The sequence below is a fragment of the Palaemon carinicauda genome, chromosome 6 (assembly GCF_036898095.1).
Source record: "Palaemon carinicauda isolate YSFRI2023 chromosome 6, ASM3689809v2, whole genome shotgun sequence".
Classification (NCBI taxonomy): Eukaryota; Metazoa; Arthropoda; class Malacostraca; order Decapoda; family Palaemonidae; genus Palaemon; species Palaemon carinicauda.
Window position 1 is genome coordinate 31061498 of NC_090730.1, and position 9558 is coordinate 31071055.

Below are 9558 nucleotides of genomic sequence, written 5' to 3' on the forward strand. Positions count from 1 at the left end.
ACATCCACGCACAGTCAAACACCCCAAAACTAGAGTGCCGGGAGCAGTCATTCTCCCCCCCAGCTCCATCTCTTTGATAATGTCTCACAGGATTTTTTTTTATACAGGAGAGGGGGTTCCCAGCCCCCTCGTCCCGTCCCTTTTAGTCGCCTCTTACAACACGCAGGGATAACGTTGGCGCTATTCTAATTGTTTTTATGCCCCCGCGGCCACACACACACACACACACACACACACACACACACATATATATATATATATATATGTGTGTGTGTGTGTGTGTGTGTGAGTGTGTATAAATATATATATATATATATATATATGTGTGTGTGTGTGTGTGTGTATAAATATATATATATATATATATATATGTGTGTGTGTGTGTGTGTGTGTGTGTGTGTGTTTTGTGGTTTTTTTCTTGTTATCTGTTTTGCTTGTATGTAATTGAGAAAGAAGATAATATAGTCTCTGCTCATCAAAGCCAAAAAAATATGAAATGCTCATCTACAGAGAGAGAGCCTTTTTTGCATTATTGACTTATTCTATGTTTGGGTTTCCCAAGGTCCCTCAGTGTGAGGAACCTCATATATCCACCAGAGAGTCACCAATGTATCTTCCTGTGTATTTTGCGTCTTCCAGTCTTGGATGGTGTAGGATATATCTTAGGTATTTATCGAGCTTATTTTTAAACACATCTACTCTCACTCCTGATATGTTTCTTAAATGAGCTGGCAGCGCATTAAATAGTCGCTGCCTTATCGATGCTGGTTTGTAGTGGATTAATGTCTTGTGCTCCTTCCTTAGTTTTTCTGGTATACTTTTTAGCACCATTAATCTACCTCAGCTTGCTCTTTCTGATATTTTTAGCTCCATGATGTTTTCAGCAATTCCTTCTATTTATTTCCATGCTTTTATTATCATGAAGCGTTCTCTTCTCCTTTCTAGATTGTATACTGTGAACGTATTTTTGTTCGTGGTGTACCAATTTTCGTGGTCTTCGTGGTTGGGTGAATCCACGAATTTACAAATCCAACGAAAATTTTAATACACTCTCAGATTTTGTATTGAACTTTGACACATTCGATTTGTGTTGGTGACCTACATTTTCTAAACCATTGTGGATTACCAATTATTTTTATATGTTATTGTGAATATGTTTTATTTTGGTGTGCATTATATCAATTATTTTTTTTTTATTTTGTAGCTCCAGTCATTTTCAGAGATTACAACAGTTAATTTTTTTTCCTTATATATTGAATTTTTTTCAAATATTTTCTGAATAAAATTCAAATTGAAAGCCATTGTTTTTTTTTTTATTTCATATTTATTTTAATATTTTCATCAATAAATAACAATGCGTTACATAACAAAAAGTGTTAGCTACTAATATGTATAAAAAAGACATGTTTTCAGCACTCTGCTGGGTTTGGTAGGCCTGGTGTAGTAGGTTCTTTGGTTTTGACAGAGACAGTTTTCAACCACTGCGTTAACGACATGTTTGAAAGTGATATGCCTAATAACTATCTCGTCTCTATTTAAAGGCTGTTAATTACCATTGAGCAACAACAAAAGATTTTGAGTAATGTTTTAGCTTGGGATACTATATTAGAAGAAATTGGGTAGTTCTGTAATTTTCTTTTTTGGCGGCGACATTATAACCATTTGTAGTGATAAGTAATCCCTTAATTAGTGTTAATTATTAATTTTTTTTAATAAATGAATAAAAGCAATACATTTCAAATGAACACTATCATAATTGGGGTTCACCTAATAACATAAAAGGTAAAAGTTTTAATTCGGTAATCATGAATTATCAATCCACGAACCAACATTTTTTTTTTTTATAAAACAAACGAAAATTGGTACCCAGAAACAAAAATACGTTCACAGTAGTTTTAAAAATTACAGTCTTTCCCAGTAGCCAAGGTACTTAACCTCTTCTATTCTAGCACTATAAGATCTTTGTACACTCTCAATTTTGTGCAATATCCTTTCCGTAGTGTGGGTACCATATCACATTGCAGTACTCGAGTGTACTACCTACGTAAGTTTGTAAAGCATAATCATGTGTTCATCTTTTTTTTTTATGTGTCTGAATAACATTCCCATTTTTGCTTTACATTTAGCCAGCAGCATTGCTATTTGGTCGTTGCATAACATATTCCTATTTAACATTACACCAAGGTCTTTAATTGCTTCCTTGTTTGTGATTGTCTCGTTATTAGGTCACTGGTATACATATACCATTCTCTCTCTGTTTCCATAATTTATTGATTCGAATTTATCGGAATTAGATACAATCCTATCTATCTCCGCCCATTCATGTATTTTGTTTAGATTTCTTTGTAGTGATTTCCTATCTTCATCACAAGTAATTTCTCTACTTATTCTTGTGTCATCGGTGAAACTTCTCACTACAGAGTTTTTAACATGACAGTCTATGTCTGAAATCATAATAACAAACAGTAGTGCAGCTAATACCGTACCTTGTGGCATACCAGATATTACCTGATCTTCATCTGATTTCTCGTCATTTGCAACCACTATCTGTTTTCTTTTTTGCAGGAATTATTTTAGCCATTTTAGTATCTTTCCCACAATACCATGATTCTTAATTTTTTCCTCTAATATATTATGGTCTGCCTTATCAAATGGTTTTGCAAAATCTAGGTAGATCAAATCTGTCTTTTTCATTTATCATATTTTTGTATATGTTTTCATAATCTGCTATCAGTTGGGTTTGGTAATTTTCCCGGGCATAAAACCGTGTTGACCTATATTAAAAAAAATATATATTTTTAACCAAATGATTCATTATATTCTTTTTTTATTACCCTCTCATACATTTTCATAATATGTGATGTTAGACTAACAGGTCTATAATCGCTTGCCTTTAGTCTTGATCCACTTTTGAAAATAGGGGTTATATAAGCTAATTTATGTTTAATATATATCTCGCTCATATCTACACTTTGTCTTAGCAGTATTGCAGCGGCTTTGTGATAGTGTGTGCAGTTTTTTTTTTTTTTTTTTTTTTAACAAAATCGCTGGAACTCCATCTGGACCGGGCCTCAGATCCATTTCTTAATTTCGATTATAGCCTTAACAATATCTGCTTTATTATTATTTATATCCGTTAGATATTCAACATTTTCTTCTTTCATTTCTGTTTCATTATTCTTATTTGCAATTCTTGGCGTGAACTCACTCTTATATTTTTCTGCTAATATGTTGCATATTTCCTTTTTTTTTATTTGTTAACCGTCCTTCAATTCTTAGAGGGCTTATTTCTTATCTCCCTTTATTCATCTATTTTGCATAGGAGTAAAGTACTTTTTTTTTTTGTGAAATTTTAAAGTGTCCTTTCTTCTAAGTCCCTTTTTTAATTTCTTTCAATGGTATGATCTTTTGATCTGCATTTTCTATCTTACTTTTTATTTCCATCATTTTCCACACATTTTTTTTCTTTTACAAGACTTTTTCTTCCACTTTCTAATTTTCTGAAATAAGATCCTTCAGTCGCTTGGTATACATGTCTGTTGTTTATTGTTTTTTTTTTTTTTTTAGTACATATTTTCAACAATTTTCTCCGGTATTTTGTGCAGTATGTCTGTATTTACCTGTATATTATCACTTGCGAATACATTTTTTCCATTCTTTGTCCAGTTCTTTATTTATTTCTGACCATTTTATACGTTTATTATAAAAATTATATTTTCCATATCCTTCTCAAAGTTTTGTGCTTTGATTATTTCTTCGACCACTTGCTTTGGAATGGACTATTAATTCTATGACATTGTGATCTGAAATTACCGTATTATACACTATTATTTCTTTAACATAATTCACCTCATTCAAAAATATTAAATCTAGGACATTTTACTTTCTTGTTGGAATGTGGTTTACTTGTAGCATATAATGGTCTAATAGCATATCTTAAAGCTTTTCAAATTCCCTCTTATCTTCTGCGCTACTATTACTCTCTTTTTTTATATGTATATATACAACCACTTTCTTCTATCCGTTCTTTCCAATCCACGGAAGGAAAGTTAAAATCTCCGAATAGGAGTATATTCCAATCTTTATGGTTTCTACATATATCATCTATTTTTTTTTCTATTAGTGTGTCAAACTCCTTAATATTTAGGGTCTGCAAACTACAATATTCACTAATATTTCAAATTCAAATTTTACCGCAATCAATTCACATTCTGGGTTGCTGTATTTTTTCACAGTATTTTCCTTGATTTATGCCCCTTCCATATATTGCAGTTCCCCCTTAATTCCTATTTATTCTGTCTGATCTATAGGTTTGGGTTAGTTCTTCTAAGAACTCTATTTTCCATTTAGAGTCACTCATGACTTAACCCTGAGAGAGAGAGAGAGAGAGAGAGAGGAGAGAGAGAGAGAGAGAGAGAGAGAGTCTTAACAGATTTAGTGCAGCAATCCGATTTTCTCTATAGTACTTTGCTTTAAAATCTTCATCGTGAGGTAAGATTTACAATCCTTTGTTTACAAATATCGAATTGTATCCCAGAAACTTACAATCAGTAAGAAAAATATCTAGACTGATTTCACGCAAGATTTGTGTAAATTTCAAGTCAGGTAAAACATCTATAATCTAATCTTAAAATGAAAATATTTAAAGCCAAATGCTACACCTACCAACAAAGAGTTCGAAAAACACACATTATTGATAACTTCCAAGATTTCTAAGAAACAGTTAGCTTCATGTGTGCAACGTGTTCTCGTGTTGGAAATGCAGAAAATAATATTCTTTTTTTCTGTTTTATTTAGTACCTTTCACCGGAACAGCTACTAACTTTTACAACACTTTAGATGTTAATTATGGGTAACGACGTATGCGAACGCTTGAAATAATTTGCTTCCGTGAAAGAACTGCCACGGTCGATGGTCTTTTTATGGAAAATAAATTCAAGCGGGAGCAATTTTAAAGTTTTTGTGGAATTTTTGAAAGTGAAATAAATTAATCAGCATTGCACCGATGTTCGTTTTATGGATAGACTATTTTCCGACTAAATTGAATTACTATTACTTTCATGTATCACGAAATACATTTCCTTTGTAAAATCAAGATAAAATAATACCCATAAAGTAAATTTTGTCGTTTCAATATACAAGCTTATCGAATATTGAGATACAGTCATATTATATATACATACACACATATAAATTATATATATATATATATATATATATATATAAGTATATATATATATATATATATAAGTATATATATATATATATATATATATATATATTTGAACTCCAAAATAAAGAACTCCACTTATTTCCTTTTATTTGTTCCCATTATATCATACTAGTCAATACACAGTAAGGAACCTACAAAGATTAATTATTCCGTGCTTCAATTTCATATCAATTCATTTCTTGGAGAGTTGAACCTCTTAGTTTTTTATCATAATATATTTCCCTCTAAAATAAAGTATTTGGAAACGCTACTGAAATTCTGATTAATCTAGACGATTTTCCTGACTCATTTACCTTTTATTCATATCTTGGTCGTAAAAAAATCTTTTAAATGCAACTGTCATGACTGATTAATTTTAAAATATAAATATGTTTTTCATATTTGCACTGAAAATATTTTCTTTCTAATTTTCATTTTGAGGAAGGGCAGTGAATGGTGGAATGAAGGAATGAAGGTAAAAGTGGAAGAGAAAAAGAGGGCTTTTGTAGAATGGCTGCAGAGTAATAGTATAGAGAAGTATGAAAAATATAGAGAGAAAAAGGTGGAAGTAAAGCGCAAGGTACGTGAGGCAAAGAGGGCAGCTGACCTGAGGTGGGCTCAGGGTCTGGGTCAGTCATATGAAGAGAATAAGCGGAAGTTTTAGAAAGAAGTGAAGAGAGTAAGGAAGGCTGGCGCAAGAATTGAAGAGACAGTGAAAGATGGAAATGGAAGGTTGTTAAAAGGAGAGGAGGCAAGGAAAAAGTGGGCGGAATATTTTGAAAGTTTGCTGAATGTTGAGGATAATAGGGAGGCAGATATCATTGCTGTTCCAGGTGTTGAGGTGCCAGTGATGGGATATGACAATGAGAGAGAGATTACAATAGAGGAAGTGAGGAGAGCACTAGATGAAACGAGAGTAGGAAACGCATCTGGTATGGGATGGTGTGAAAGCTGATATGTTGAAGGAAGGGGGTGTGACTGTACTTGAATGGTTGGTGAGATTGTTTAATATGTGTTTTGTGTTGTCAATGGTACCAGTATATTGGGTTTGTGCGTGTATTGTACCACTATATAAGGGTAAGGGAGATGTGCATGAGTGTTGTAATTCAAGAGGTATTAGTTTGTTGAGTGTAGTTGGAAGAGTGTATGGTAGAGTATTGATTAATTGGATTAAGGAATAAAACAGAGAATGCAATCTTGGAAGTAACAGGGTGGTTTTAGAAGAGGTAGGGGTTGTATGAATCAGATTTTTACAGTTAGGCAGATATGCGAGAAATATTTAGCAAAAGGTAAGGAGGTGTATGTTGCGTTTATGGATCTGGAGAAAGCATATGATAGAGTTGATAGGGAAGCAATGTGGAATGTGATGAGGTTATATGGAGTTGGTGGAAGGTTGTTGCAAGCAGTGAAAAGTTTCTACAAAGGTAGTAAAGCATGTGTTAATATATATATATATATATATATATATATATATAGTGTTTTTGTGCTCGTGTTTGTATAGGTTCATGTCTTTTAGTGCTTTCGAGATTCGGAAACCCTAAGTCATATATGGTCAGAAAATAAACACTGCTTAAAACTAATAAAACAAAATGCAGTGTTGTATGATTTTTACTCATGACAATTTTTTTTTTTTTTATAGAAAAACACAGCCTCTGAATGTTTAGTTATTTGTTCTAATAAAGTATATTAGTATATTAATATCTATTAAAAACCGTATCAAAAGGGAACCCGGTCACTTTACCGAGACACAGACAAACAACTATACCGAAACAAATATGCATATTGTACATCTGTATTCTAAAATATTCGTTCTCCTCGGTAGAAAAGAGGAAACATATATATGATATTTAGGTTTTTTTTCCTCTGTATATGACGTTGACACGCAAGGCGTGAAGAGTTATTTCTGACACGTATTGATACAAACTTAGAAAGTCATTTAAACCTTCAGATTAAGTTTGTTAACTTTTTCTCTCACGATATAACTTTTTCTTTAAAACCTCTGAACTCATACGACTGAGAAAAAAACATTTGTTAAAAGGACTATATTCATGAAATGTTAGATATCTAGTGTATGATTAAATCGACACTTCATAAGTAAGATATTTCAATTCTAGTAGATTGATATTTTAACATTTAATATTTACAAATGTTCATAGTGCTACTTGCATATGTATATATATATATATATATATATATACACACATATACACATATGTATATATATATATATATATATATATATAAATGGATAGAGAGAGAGAGAGAGAGAGAGGGAGAGAGAGAGAGAGAGAGAGAGGAGAGAGAGAGAGGATCTACTCATATAAGAGCTGCCATCTTTGAAATGGACTCTCCAGTCGTTGTGCCCTTTTCTGTGACTCGTTTAAGGGCAACTGTCTTTTGGTTAGGAATAAAGTCATTATAAAGCCTCTGACGTCAAAAGTGTTATATTCAGATTATGTTTTAATGCGTGTATTATTTCATTCTCTCTATCTGTTTAATACATTTTACCCTATGATAGACATATTTTTACCCCATAGAAAATAGTCAACAGAAGTCTTTTTATCTTTAATCAGAGTTTCAGTTTTCCAAAACTGTTCAAAACTAGTGATAAGTATTAGGCTTTGTTTAATTATGTGCCATATCGAAAAATTTTACCTGATTAATCTCTAAAATCTTAGCCCCTTCTGTCGTCTTTGACTTAATCATGATCTGTTGATATATTTATTCAAAAGTCTAAAATCACAAGAAATATCAAATGATTCGTCATCATCATAAACTTTCAAGTTCCATAAGCCTTCCTCTCTCCTCTCGCTCTCTCCTCTCTCTCTCTCTCTCTCTCTCTCTCTCTCTCTCTCTCAAATATAAAAATAGGATTTCAAATAATATAATTAAATTTTTAGGTTCTACCCAAAGTCAGAAAGCCCCGTTCACATCACCAATCCCTTTAATGAGGAGGTTGACTTTAGTATGTTAGCCTCACCGATTAAAGAACAATAGATGGCAACATTCCCCCAATTTCTTCAAGGGATCTAAGAGATCAAAGAGTTGCAGACAAGAGACTCACAAGATACAAACAAAAGGCTCTTCGAGATCAACCATTGTCACCGAAATCAGAAAACAGAATGGATCCGTAACTTTAATCGGGTGTGACTAAAATAGATACGTTCATCAATGTTAATTATTAGATCTTTAAAGATATCCACTCGGATTTTTGTCCGATTTGTTGAAATCTAAAAGATGTTACTGGTGAGTAAGCTTAGTAGTAATTGAGTGGACATAAAGTCTTTATAATGCTATATGAAAATGTGATTTGATCTATTTTGCCGAAGAGAGAGAGAGAGAGAGAGAGAGAGAGAGAGAGAGAGAGAGAAAGCTAAAATTATAATACCCAATAAAAATACTACCATTCCATTGAAAAAAAAAAAAAATATATATATATATATATATATATATATATATACTATATATATATATATATATATATATTTGTGAAGTGCTCTTCTACCTCGTTAGTTTCCACATCATGGAAAACATCGTCAAAATAAACATATTATTCCAACCTTAATTTTTTCAAAGCAGCAATATGAATAGAAACTTAAAACATCTAATATTTCTTTCTCGTCCCATATATTTTTTCCAAGCTTTGAGGAAATAAATCTATGTTGAAAACAAAAGTATTTCATAGGTTGTCTCGACCTATTTTCCAAAGTTTTGGAGGGTGAGGTGAAGGTCACGAACCGATAAGAAGCCGTAAGAAATGGTGTAGTTTTCAGTGTTTTCAATCCCTGCTCTATATTTTGGAATCAAAGGTTCAGTTAGGATAAATAACGAGCCGTTGAAGGAAAGACCATTAATAATAATGATGAAAGATAATAATGATAGTGATAACAGACTGCATATATACTTTTATTATAATTATCAATAGTATTCATTAATGAATTGGCTAATAAGAATTCAAACGGTAAATTTCTAGCAACATTTATTCCAAGAATTCTGCCGTTTTAAAAACTGATATATTGACGTAAAAGAGTGATATTACGGTCACCAACCCGTATAAGATGATAACAAAGTAAGGAAAAATTACGGTCGCCTTTATTTCATTGAAATACAACTGAGAACAGTACATATTTTTTACGGAGAATTCCAATTAAAATTTTACGGGTTTTTTTAGTGTGAAAAAATAAATTTTTTTGGTGGGGTGGCTAACATTAACTTTATTTCCTCCCCCCCCCCCAAAAAAAAATAATGAAATACTAAGAAGTGTATAATTATGATATATTCATTTCAAGGTAGACAGTGGTTTTTAATAATTACAATTTAATATAAATGATATCAATAATGATAAT